Below are 14,012 nucleotides of genomic sequence, written 5' to 3'. Positions count from 1 at the left end.
TCATGCGGCGTGAATAAATTAGGGCAAGGTTTCCTACCTGCCCACAGATGGATGTACTGAGACCATTTTTTTTATGTTGTGAACGTAGTGCTCTTTCTTTATTTTGGAAGACGCGTTGGTGCATTTATTATGGTACAATCACTTGAGAGTTGAGAAATTGGAGAGCGAGCAAGCTTTCTCAACTTTGTCTCTTTCTCTCTGGCACTGCCCTGTTTCAGTTTCAGTAAGCATATCTACTAGCGGGTTAGAGCTTCTCTAAAGCAGGTAAAAAAAAGGAAACTTAGGACGGTGCGGACTCCGTGTTTCACGCTTTTCGCAAGGTGACAGGGTAAATGCTTTTGTGAGATATGCGAAATATGCAAGCGATTTTGTTATGCCCGTCGTTTGCGTCTCTCCAGCAAAACGAATAAGATGATCAACTGAAAAGGCGCAATCACAAGCCAAGATTTAAGATAGCAGTCGTTTGCTTCGGTGATCCGTGTAGCTGTATTTTACCCTGCTCTCTGCAACACCGTGTCATGACGAAGCGCTGGAATGGTCACTGTTTGTACTGGCCTCCCGGTTGACAGAAACCCGCGTCGCCCGCATCGGCACCGAGTGCGCTTGGGCTGTTGATGCTCAAGCCTTTCATTTGCGGCTTGTCGCCAGCTCATCCTGCTGCTCAACGGTGAGGAAGCGGCGAGAGTAATCTCGGAAGTGAATGTAAATCCTCGTTCATTCAGTTATCCGGTGTCAAAGTGTGGAAGATGTCCAACGTGTACTGAGGGCGGGAACTACGAGCGTTTTGCCTTGCTTTTATAACCGAAACCAGACCAACGAGATAACTGCCTTGCGTACTCTAAAATGACGGAAGCAATAAGTTTCAACAGGTCGAGTACGTCACCGGGGATGTAGGTGGGACGGTGCACACTGTTTAAACGCTTGCAGTATCCACGAGTGGTACCAGGAAAGCGACGTCAACAGAGAAGGAGCTCGCGATTCAGCATAATGCACTGCTACGGGCCCGTGTATCTTCAAAGTTCGGGGTGGTGGCAGTATAAAAAAAAGACGCATCAGCGCCGCACACCAGTGTTCACGAATAACACCGGTCACAAACTCCCAAGCCCCACCGCTCTTCTCGACACCGACACGACATACGACAACAAACTACATCAAAACGCCCCAAAAGTGAAGGCGTCTGCTCCCGTACTGCAACTGCTGCAACTAGCGGAAGTGAAGTGTTGGGCGGATGTCCGGATGTCTTTCACAAAGATATATAAAAAATGCTTTGCGCAAGGATCATTTTTATTTATTATTGTATACGTAATGACAAAATCCCAATAATTTGTTTTCCTATCTGAATCAGCTAGTCGGACTGCTCATAACACTGGTCAAGCAAGAAAATAACAAAAATTTGAACTTTTTCATGACCGGTTTAAGATTTATTTTTAACATATTGTTATTTATTGCAACGAACTAACATTATGGATTTTGCCTCCATACTTTTTAAATGCAGACAGTTCTAACACACGGCTGTCCATTGCGCCGTGTTTTGTGTATTCTATAAATCTGTAATGGTCAGCGACCAAAGAGCTCACCCGCACATGCCAAGCTTATATGCGCCGCGGGGAGAAATGGATATCGAGTAGGAAGTGTCGGGCGTAGTGTCGGTTGTTGTATTTGTGTACATGTCGGTGCCGTGTAGCTGTGTGCTGTGTTGCCTGCGTCGTATGTAGGGTTCCGTGTAGTCGTGGTCGTTCGCAGTGTTAACAGACTCGTCTTTTTTTAAAAACAGGCTGCTAGAAATCTCGATAGGTGGCGTAAGTTACCGCCCGATTCTAAATAGTTTGCTCAAGTAATTTATCCACGTGAGTTCGGCATTCGTTTTTTTTTTGTTTTTTTTTTTTGTCCAGCGGTTTGTTGAAGCTACCGACGCCGCCGACCGCCGACAACGCACGTACGTACCTTTGCAAGTAGCTACGTCCGCCGCTTGGAGACTTTACTGTGTATAAAAGACATCGAACGAGAACTAACGCGCCCTGTGTGCTTTCAATTCGGCTGAAAGGCGCGCGGCTCGCTGGGCTCGTCTCTCGCCTGTTCTCGGCCGCTGGCCGCCATGTTTCATAAGGAACACGCTCGAAACGGTTTTGCGGAAGGCAGACACGGTGTAGCGTGTTAAGTTTACACAGCACCTCATGTGTAGACGAAAAACACAGATAGCCTTGTGTAAAACGAACACGTTTCGACGTGTCCGCTATGGGACAACGGTTTACACGTCTGGGCGTGTTATTTTTGCTAACAGTGTAACGTGTGTCGACAGATTCACACGCTGGCCAGAGGCAACCCCACTGCCCGATGTCATTACCGCCACCGTCGCTGAGGCGTTTGTCGTTACCTGGGTATCCCGTTTTGGCTGCCCCTCAGAGATTGTCACCGACAGCGGTCGGGAATATGAATCGGCACTCTGCCGAGCTCACTCGATTGCTCAGAACCAACCGCTTGGGAACGACTGCCTACCGCCTACAGTCGAGCGCGATGGTAGAAGGATTTCAACGACATTCCAAATCGGCCCTTGCAGCTCAGGGTGGTCCCTCGAATTGGGTTCGTCATCTTCCCCTTGCGCTTCTTGGAATACGAACAGACTTGAAGGCGGACATTGGATGCTCCACAGTCGAACTTGTCTACGGCACTGCACTTCGCTTGCCATCAGATTTCTTTTTTTTTTTTTTAAATGGAACTGCCTCAACAACAAAGGCAGTTGGACTACGTAGAAGAACTCAAACAAATGTTTATCAATTTGCGACCGGTTCCTACATGGCATGAAACTTCAAAGTCTCCCTACGTCAGAGATGGCAATATCACTTTCAAAAAGTAATTAACTTACATTACTAATTACTTTTCTGAAAACTGCAAAAATGTAATAAATTGAATTACAAATTACCCCAGACTAAAGGTAATGAATGGCATTACATTACAATTTCTTTCCAAAACTAATAAAATTACTTTGAAATTACTTTGACATTACCTTTTAATACCTTGGGGAAGTAATTCGCGCTCATTTTATTTACCGTATACACCAACGGAGTGTTTACAAAACAAGCCCTCGTTTTCCCCCACAGCGCGTGTGCACGAACCAGATCCGGGAGAAGCGAGGCGCTGCGCATGCGCAGTGCCGACAGCAGCGCCACCGCATTTATGTCACGTCAAAGGGCTGAGTAGGCCTATGTGTGCCAAAACTCAGATCTTCCTGTTTACACCCCAACAACCTTATGTGCCTCGAAGTGAACCATACTGAACAGTGGTTTTGCTTGCGCACATGACATAAGTGTTAAACGCGATGAATAGATTTTTTAGATGTGACTCAGAACGGCAGTCGACTCGCCGGTATCGCTCTTCATACAACGGTGAAGGTTATTATTAAAAGGGTGATATGGTTTTCGTCTTCCTGATTTAGAAGTTGTACTCCGTGTCAGTTTGTTAAGTCGGGCAAAGGCAGCTCGTTCTTATAAGAAGTCGTCACGTGAAACGTTTTTCTTCCGCCTGTGACGCAATCTATTTCTATCCTCACGAGAGCACTATACTCGGCGATAAATTTTCTTGGCAATGTAGTGGAGAGAAGGAGAGCCCGCGCACAGCTTTACTTAGCGCTCGAAATTGGAGAGGGAACGCGTGCCTGTACCCTCCACTGCAATGCCAAGAAAAGCTCTCGGCAAGTATAGTTGACCTATTCTACGTCATTCATTACAAGGAGCATTTTTCCGAAACACCCGAATAGACCAAATATTTGCGCATTGTCTCACAAAGGGCCCGGATAATTGCTAAGCAGGAGCGTCGCCATTTAAGGAATGGCGGAGCTTTCTAAATTTTGTACTTTCCCAACAAACGGGGGGCGATATCTGCTTGTAGGCTTATTCCCAAATAAACTTCCCATGGAAAGGCAGCGAAACGTACCGCGAGCGGCACCTGCTTTTCTCGAGGACGCACAAAACGTTCTGGGGCTTTGACAAGTCATTTGGAATGAACTATTTATTCCGGTCGTTTGTTGTTCACAATGTTCAAAGCTTACGGTTTGACTTTGCTTGAAGAAGGTACAAGTCTGTTTGTCCTCTCCTCTCAAGTTTTAAATTATGTTTAACTCACTGGTGATCTGCCCGTCGCCATATAGCCTATGAGCCGTTCAGTCCTAAGCCGACGCACTGTCAGCTAAGGGATGAACAGTGGAAGCTACGTGTTTGTTGGACCAGTCAAACGTCTACCGTTCCCCACGTAACCATGCTCTCGTTTATACCCACGCGCAGAGAAACTGACGGGACACGTTATTAAACGAAAGTGTTTGATTGGTTCTTGTTAGCTTGCAGCCGCCACAGCACTGTCGGCTCAGGGATGAACGAAGTATAGTATCGTCGTGATGATGCGAGGCCGTTTAATCTGGCGTGCCTGGAGTTCTTAAGCTGTTACCTTCCAGCGATGTCTAGACGCAAGCTTTTCCCCTTCGCCTTTCTTTCCCTCCTTTGTGCGTCTGCCCACCCTTCGTACAAGGCTTTGCGCTCAGGTAACCGTCGATTATTTCCTCTGATTTTCTTTGACAACATTTCATCATGCACCAATAATGTTTCTCTTCCTTCTTAAAGCTTGCAAATGAATTTTCTAATTTAGGACAAAAGTAGTTTCAAAGGTAATGAGTAATTTTCTCGGAATTACTGCCTGAAAGTAATTCATTACATTACTCATTACTCCAAAAAGTAATTTAATTACTGCAATTCTATGACAGTAATGTCATTACTGCCATCTCTGCCCTACGCGACCCAGGACCTCCAAGAGGCCACTTATGTTTTCGTACGACAGTCGCAAAAGAAGCCACTGCGCCCCCATTACGTCGGACCTTTTCCAGACGTCGAAAAGAGAAGCCACACGTTTTTACTGCGTGTCAACGGAAAGAACGACACCGTTGCTTTGGAAAGACTAAAGCCGGCACACATTGAGCAAGTGGATGTGCAGGAAATAGCGCTTCGTGACATCGACCGCACGACAGAGGAAAGCCAGCTTCGTTGGCACCCGGATGTTTGTGTGTTTTGATCGTTCGTCCCACCTCCTCTGTAGCCGCTCATTCACACCGGAAGCGGATCCGCGTTTGCAAAGCGGTTGCATAAAGGTCCAGTGCAATTGCACGCCCACTCGATGACATCAAGTGCGCGTGCAATTGTACTGTATCTTTATACAACCGCGTTCGCAACCGCTTTGCAAACGCGGATCCGCTTCCAATGTGAATGAGCGGTAAGGGGGGACATATCTGTAGGGACTGGAAGCACCGACAAGCGAGTCCAGTCTTGGCACTGGAAAAAGAGAAAAAGACGCGCGCGCTAGCTATACGCTCACACGCTTACGAGGGGCAGTTCCTGACCAGACTCCACTGAAATGGAACGTTGTTTTGGAAAGTCCGTCTCCTGCCTGTTTCTTTCACCGCAATATGAAAGCATTAAACCACAGAGTCACAAAAAGAAAAAAAAGACGAAGCAAAACACGCGAACATAATATGCCACGTCATGCTTTTCTTGTTGACTCCGTTACTAAATTGCAAAAGCGAACACAGCATAGGCAGGAAAGAAGACAATATTTTTGTTCCGGAGATAGGTTATGGAAATAAACTACTATTTAAAAACGTAATGGAAATACATGGGCTGATTCTGTTCGCGAAAACAGTTTTGTTATTACCTAAACAGTGACATGGATCCGGCGATGACGTTAGTGTTAAAGCGCTATAGTTATCTCCAGCATTGTTTCGGGGCACGATAATTGGTGCTAGGTTGATTTGGTCTCGGTAGTACAAAGCGCGGTTTCACAGAAGCTTCATACGACTTTTTCAACATAGAAAAACATGTTTTCTTTGTTGTTTTTTTTACAAAACTGTACACGGCATTATTTCGGAAATAAAAATAAAAGTTATAAACTTCGATAATCTTATTATGAACATATTTCGAAGCTGCGAAAATTCTCTTCTGCCGTGTTCGCACAGAAAATGAATCGATAAATCTCTCAAAAAAAAGTAAAGCACTGCATCCTCTATAAACACTATAGGCCCATCGCTCTGAGTTGATTCAGCGGAGTAACTAATTCCTTACGCCTGATGTCTACAATTACTCTTGGCTTGACACTTCGCAAATGAACGAGGGATTGTCACAGGTGCCATACCTCCCTATGAGAAAGAGCATCATAATATTTTTCATGGTCAAATTGGGCGGTATTTTGAGACATTTATGGTGTCGTAGTTTTTATGGGTTCAGGGTTTAAAACTGTCACGGTTGGATTGTGTGTTTAATTGATCATATGATGAACAGTCGTGTTTCGGGACGTCTGTCGTGCTGATGGTTTCACGGTTCGTTGGCGTAATGGTCGTTGTGAATCTCTATATCACATGTTAACTTGCAATTAACGAGGATTCCTTCACAGCTATCTATATATTATACCTCAGGCCCTAATATTGCTTAAAATATTGAGCTTGTAATGTGATATGCCAGAGGAGCATGGGATATGTCAAGCCTATATTATGCGTCCGTTAGGATTTGCTATGCTCTCTTACGTGTAGCCTTGTATGGTTTGCGATGTGCTGCAAACACGACACACTCTTGTGCTCTCCAGGTCCATCACAATTATAAGTACAAGTTTAATTATACTAATGAGGGGATTTGTCACCAACATGATCTACTGAGAAGTATTTTACGGGTTTTTAGTTTTTATTACGTGCCTGTAGGCCCTTGAATTCACAGTGCTCCAGGACTGGAAGAAACCCCACGATGTAACTGAAGTAATCGGCAGGTTAGGAGGAAATCATGCGCTTTACGCCATCTATTGACTTATGTCTGAAGTGATGACGGCATTCGCCCGAATCGCTATCCATTGGCACGTTAGGATCCACCCCAGATGACGTGAGTCCGCGTGATGAGCTAGGCTTTGTCATTCGGGAGATAGCAGCGCGCCCCGGTGGTCGACTGCATACTACGTTTGCTTGACTATTTCTAATCTGCTAAGCAACAGTTGCCAGGAGGACTAAATATGCTGGGTTAAGTATATCTCGCCTCTGACGGTTGCGTGCGGACTATGTATTTTGGACATTATGAATAGCCACTTATGGTCGCCTGTTGCCTATCTATGCTGGACTAAGTATGACTTATCGCCAACGGTCATGAGAACACGCCTTATTGCAAAACAATATTACAGTAGAGCATTCCAAGAACAAGAGATGCGATGTACTAAATTTTTAGAAAAAAAGTACTACCCTGGGAAAACAAAATGGCGTTTTAGAGGCGTTGGTTACCCCACACGGCGAGTGACTACCCTTTCGGCAAAGTGACGATCCCAAAGTGGAGGGCCATTTTACTGGAGGTGATGACGGGGAGGTGGTTACTTTCGAATCCGATATTCACGTGCAGAAAGTCGTAAATGATATTTGTACCTCAAATAACCACAAAACGACCATAGTGTCCTTCCTTACTTTACTTGATCCTTTCAGATTTCCCAAGATCGCATATGCTGTGCGATTCACGTAAATTGGTGGAATCAAAACTTCGTCAACGTGAGCAGAAACACTGGTCCTCGACATCAGAGCTTAGCCCAGCTGGGCATCTTAACAATATAGGAAGACCGTGCGTTTGATTCGACGTAATTGCGTGCGGTAATGAGGTAAAGATATTCGTTTATTTTTGTTGTATCAACCATGATTAGGTCCTGCATATTTGTTTACACTATTTACATTGATTAAATTTACCGAGTAAACGGATTGTCCATGAACCTACCGGGGTCGTCGGCCGTGGTTCTTTCGTTCCATTCTTGCGTGAGCTCCCCCCTTCCGCTCGTCTTCTCTTTATCTAGTTTTAAGGCGATTCGCTCCCACAAATACTCTCCCTTTCCTCCTTTGCTCCCTTTAACAATACCGAGATTTGCATTTTGTTTGCATGAAACTATGATGTTGGTAAACTCCATGAGGCTTGGCGTAGCGGGGTTCGGAAAGAGTTGCTGCCTTCTGTTAGCTTGCGGTGGGTTGTGGTCATCATAGGGATCGTAGAGCCACGCGCACCGGCAATCTACGAGGCCGTCTAAGAGTTTTGATGCTTAGATGCAAACTGAGTGGATTCGTTTTGGTTGTTTAAGTGAGGATTAGAGTGGGATATGTTGGGTGCGTGTCGGGTTTCCTCATGAAATCGAGAGGATTGGTTTGAGGTGAGGCAGTGATGCCCGGCGGCCAGTCGAGCGGGAATGATGGAAGAATAAACTGCACCGGTCGGGATTTCTAAGTACAGGGTGTCACAGAAATATTTGCACGCTAAAATGGCTCGCACAAACCGCAAACTTCACAAATTTTGTATCAAATTTTTTTCGAAAATACCTTTCCTTCAGTTTCACATTGTTGTGCTAAAAGATCAAGTCGGAACGCCGAGTACAAACAAAATGGAAAAATAAATTATTTTTTCAACGGCGAAGCGGCAGCTCTCGGGGAGACAGCGAACGACGGAAATGCTTTTTTTCCCTTATCCAGAGATGGCGCTACGGATCCACTGGACGCTGAATGAACGAAAAAGCGCGCTTTTATCCGAGTTTTTGGTTCCGTGGGATATTTGCCAAAATAAAGTTGTTTCCGTTTTTGAGTTAAGTTTAACAGTGCAATAAGTGTCACGTCATAACTATGAATAAGTAAAACCGCCAAAGTCTGCTCCAGAAATGCCGTACCTTCACCTGCGACGGCCCTTGTTTCGTGCAAGGTCTGCTTTCACAGTTTGACGTTCGTGCTTTTGCCTCAGTGCGTCAACTTCATTTGCTATCGCTGTTTCTTTTTCTATTTTGTTCTATGCCTCACAGTGCGACAACTGAGCTCCAAGGAGAGGTTCCAGGTGGTTCCCGGGTATACAACAAATGTAAGCTTCAAGCAAGTCCGAACAAGGTGCCGGGCCGTCTTCAACAGAAAACCACCCTCTCGGCCAACTACCATCAAGCGGGTTACAGGGATTTCCTAAGACGGGAAAATGATAAACAAGTCTCGAAATTGTGTAGAAACGTCGCCGAAACGAAGACAGCAGCAAGCCGTTCTCGACGCTTTCGAAGCGCAGCCCCACCTCTCGACCAGGCGTGCTGCTTCTCATCTCAGCCTAAGCCGGGGCTTCGTGTGGCGGGTGCTTCGCAGGCGAATGTACCCGTTCAAAGCGCAGCTCCTGCATGAACTGAAGCCGGTCGACTACACACGGCGAGTGCAGTTTTGGGGAGGACGAGCCGACGCGGATTCAGGCCAACACCGGCAACCTGCAGTTCCTCGTGTTTACGGACGAGTTTGTTTTTTATCTCGGCGGCCGCGTGAACAAGCAGATCTGCAGGTTGTGGTCTGGCACGAACCCACACTAGTCGACCGCACATGCTGTTTAGTTGCCGAAAGTCGTCGTGTGGTGCGGCATATGTAGAGCGGGTGTCGTCGGCCCGTTCTTTTTCGATTCGGCAGTGACCGGCGACACGTACCTAAAGATGCTGGAGGAACGGATTTTACCAGATCTGGAAACTGCACATATGCAACGTGAAAGTTGCATATTCCAACAAGATCGGGCCCCTCTCCACTATGGGAGCAATATGAGAGCCTGGCTCAACAACAATTTTTCCGGGAGATGGATGGGCCGCGGCTCTCCGAACATGGAGGCCTCCTCGGTCTCCAGACCTCACCCTTTGCGATTTTCACAGTCGAAGCTGTATACCTATACCAGCCAAGGACATTTTCGTATCGTTGATGTTGTAAGTAAAAAAACACCCGGTGAACAATTGAAGGCAAAACAGCATATATTCTTTGAAGTAAGGCATACAGCATACACCTCAGTATCGGTTTCAATAAAGAAAACCACATGATGGATGATAAGGTGCGTGTGAACAATAGGAACACCCTCCCACGCTTTTTGGGAAAGATTAGGTTTGCAGCTGCTTCAAAAGGGGTTGACGTAATTCGAAGCCCTCATGTGAAGTGCAAACCACATAATGAATGATAACGGCGCCGGTGAACAATGCGAAGCACGTTCCTTCTTCCCGCGTGTTTTTCTCGGCATTGATTACGGTTGCGTAAGCTTCACCGAAAGGACAATTTCTCAATAGCATAAAAATCACGTAGTGAAATTACCACGCTTTCATATATAACATGTGCTTCACCATTGCAACTGAGCCAACCACCATTAACACATCATGCATCGATTTAACCTTAGCAAAAAATATCTCTACAGTGAGAACTGGAAATCTCAGTGTGTATCACACTAATTTAAAAGTAGTCGTGAATGTCGTAGTGAAGAAATAAAGGGTGTGGTTAAGTACATTTCGCTTGTCTCTGATTTCACTCTTTGTAGAGCCACGTGTGTGCATTTTGAAGTGACGTCGCAATGGGTAATCATTGTGGGTGTCGTTTACAGCTTCGCTGTCGAACCACCTTCACCGCGTGGATTGGAGCTACCGATTTTGTTTCTGGGAGTGCGTAAAGGCCCAAGTGTACGCCAGGCGATCGATGACCATCTCGGAGCTGAAACAACACATCATCGACGCGTTCGAGACCATCAGTGATGATATGCAAAAAGCCGTCTTTTAAGACAACGAGAGGAGGTGGAGAAATACATCGAAGTTCGCGGTGGGCAGGTCGAGCTGGGCGTCTAACCGTTTTTTTTTTCTTGCGAGTGTATATGCGTGTAAATGAGGCATTTGACCGCAACTACGATGATCGCAGTTCAGATTTCAACGGATCTTTTCAGAGGCACGAAATCGCTGCTTTATCGGGCGCACTCCTGGCTGCCCCTCCTGTCTCGTTCGAACGTCAAACTGCGAAGCAGACGAAGGTACGTCATTTCGGGAGCAGACTTTGGCGGTTATATTTATTCATATTTATGGCGTGGCACTTTCCGCACTGTTGAACTTAACTGAAAACCCAAACAACTTTGTTTTGACAAATATCCTACCGGACGAAAAACTCAAATAAAAGCGCGCTTTTTCGTTCAGTCAACGTCCAGTGGATCCCTAGCGCCATCTCTGGATATGGCAAAGAAACATAGCCGCCGTTCGGTGTCTCCCCGACAGCTGCCGCTCCGCACTTTAAAAAAATTTGTTAATATATCCTTATTTTGTTTGTACACGGTGTTCCGACTTGAAATTTTAGCACAACAATGTGACCAGTTAACGACATTTTCGAGAAATGTTGCTACAAGATCCGTCAAGTTCTTGATTTTTGCGACCCATCTTAGCGTGTAATTTTTGTTTCCTTTGTGACACCCTCCTAGCCAGCACACAATGCATGGCCGGACTCTGGCCAAGGCAGTAGTGGCCGGTCAGTTTCTGGCTGGCCGATGGCTGCCCAAAATGCTCTGCCCATCGTTGGTTATGATCCTCGGCCAATGACTAGCAGTCACCGGCTACTGGAGGCCAGCCAGTTACATTTGGCCAGGCATCGGCCAGTTGAGCAGTTTCTTGTCACTTGCCGCTGACCTGTGACGGGCACTGGCCGCTGACTTGTGAGCGGGCACTGGCCACTGACCCGTGACCGGGCACTGGCCGCTGACCTATGACCGGGCACTGGCCGCTGACCTGTGACCGGGTACTGTCCCCTGCTCTTTGACAAGGCACTGGCCGCTGACCTGTGACCGGGCACTGGCCCCTAACCTGTGACCGCGCACTCGCCGCTGACCTGTAACCGGGCATGGCCGTTGACCTGTGTCCGGGCACCCGCTGACCTGTGACGAGACACTGGCCGCTGGCATGTGACCAGGTACTGGCCAGTGACCTGCGATCGGGCACTGCACAATGTGCAGATATACAATAAGTATAATACCGCGGGCGCAGCTGACCAAGTAGGCAGGGCGAACGTGGCATGATTCCACTTGTGGGCACCGCAGTCTACGGACGCGGAATGTCGAGCTCCGATGGAGCGGCGATAACGGCCCAGCCGGGCCGTGGTGATAGAGCGTTTTCTGCTGCGCTGGATTCCTCAGTTCATCTGCCACCGCTGCCAACTGGACCTACTGTTTTGAACTCGGTATTCTTACATGCCGACGTTAAAGGACGCCCGTACCGCGTGGAATACTTCCGAGACGCATTGACTCGCGCGGGCCTGCTAGCCGACGTGGTTTCACTGGGCTCCTACCAGATGAACCATGTGTGGCTAACGACCTTCAAGAGCACTGAAAGCAAGAAAAAACTGGTTGAAGCCCGGGAACTCGTCGTGAAGGACCGGCGCTGCATGGTGATTGATGCCAACGGCCGGAATGTTCGCCTCAAGGTTCACTGGTTGCCTCATCATGTCTCTGATGACGAGGTGCGTGCTACTTTTTCGTCATACGGCAAAGTAACTGACGTAACGAGGGAAAAGTGGCGCATTCCGAACTGTGGAGCAATCGAGTCCAACACCCGGACGGCTCTTGTTACACTGAAGGTGGACGTTACCGTGGAAAAACTACCGCACCAATTGCGGATAGCCGGAGGAATGACGCTTGTGGTGGCGCCAGGCAGGGCCCCGCTCTGCCTTAGGTGCTATCACACTGGCCATATTCGGCACGCGTGCCGGGTTCCCAAATGCAGCGAGTGGCGACGGTTCGGCCACACGGCCGAACAGTGCGTGCGAATTTATGCGGCGGTCGCAGGGCCTGCGGGAGGGGGAGAGGATACGTCTGAGCTCCTAATAGATGAAGCAGACATGGAGGAAGACGGGGCCACTGCGAAGCCAGTGCTCGCCCCTACACCGGAAGGAGCGACAAGCGTTAAAGCGCTGGTGCCAAGTGACGACCAACAGCTTTTCACGAAAGCAGCGGTCCCCAAAGCCGCTGGAGCCGTCGGTGGCCACCCTGCAAGCGTCGTAACCATTACCGAAACCGAGCAAGAAGTTGAGACAGGAGCCGACGAGGTGACGGACATTACCATGGGCAACGCTGGTACCCAGGCCGTCAAACAGTCAAGGGAAGCTGATCAAGACCCGGCAGGAACCCTCAAGGGATTAGGTGAAGCTGAACCGCAGTCGAAAACGACTCCAGGACGACCCCTTCGTTTGCCACAGAAGACGAAGACGAAGCTCCCCTTAGACCAAGGAGGAAATGAGCGCCGCTACTGTGATACGCATAGCCCGCGCTTGGTGAGGATGCAATGCTTGCAATGTCCTTCTTGTGGTTTAACGGAGATGTCACAGCTTGTTGACTCAGTCAAATTTGGAACTCTGAACGTTCGTGGCATGTCTACGAGTCGTAAACAATACCAGGTACGAAGAGTTCTCGAAAACAATGATCTGGACATCTTCGCAGTCCAAGAAACTAAAGTAGAAAGTGAGGAGGACACAGCGAGGCTAGTGCAGCCCTTTGAGGCCACTTTTGATATCTGTGTTAGTCACGCTAACGGCTTGTCGGGGGGGGGGGGGGGGGGTTATTATTCATCAGAAGGGCGCTGAATGCTAAGGATTACGTAATAACTACAGATAGTTTCGGTAGGCTTATTGTATGCGATTTCGTAATTTTTAATAAACCTTGGAGGGTCATTTGTGTTTACTGTCCTAATCAGGCTAAAGAAAGAAAGGAATTTTTTGAGTGCCTGCATCACTTTTTAAACTGTGCCCGAGAAATAGTATTGTTAGGGGATTTCAATTGTGTCTGCGAGGAAAGCGACAGATCAAATCAACTAAGGTTAAACATAGCGACTCGAGCGCATTGTTTCTGAGCACTATGGTTCATGAACACTACCTCCTTGACGTTGCTACTCCTTGACGTTGCTACTTTTCAAAAAAAGACAGAGACGCTCAGATATACGCATTTTTGTTCGTCCAGTCACGCTAGACTTGACAGGGCTTACGTGTCAGCCGAGCTTTTAACTGGGGCGGACGAGTACAAGATTCTGCCGATAATATTTAGCGATCACACACTGGTGACGTTCACTCTGGGCGAAGCTAGAAGGAAAACTAATCGCTTCAGTTGGGGTTTGTGGAAATTTAATTCTAAGCTAGTTGACGACGAAGTTTTTACTAACATGCTAGAGGCGTTCTTAGGGAAAATGTCTGG

The sequence above is a fragment of the Ixodes scapularis genome, unplaced genomic scaffold, assembly GCF_016920785.2.
Source record: "Ixodes scapularis isolate PalLabHiFi unplaced genomic scaffold, ASM1692078v2 PGA_scaffold7__128_contigs__length_106722199, whole genome shotgun sequence".
Taxonomy (NCBI): Eukaryota; Metazoa; Arthropoda; class Arachnida; order Ixodida; family Ixodidae; genus Ixodes; species Ixodes scapularis.
Note: the sequence above shows the minus strand (reverse complement) of the source record.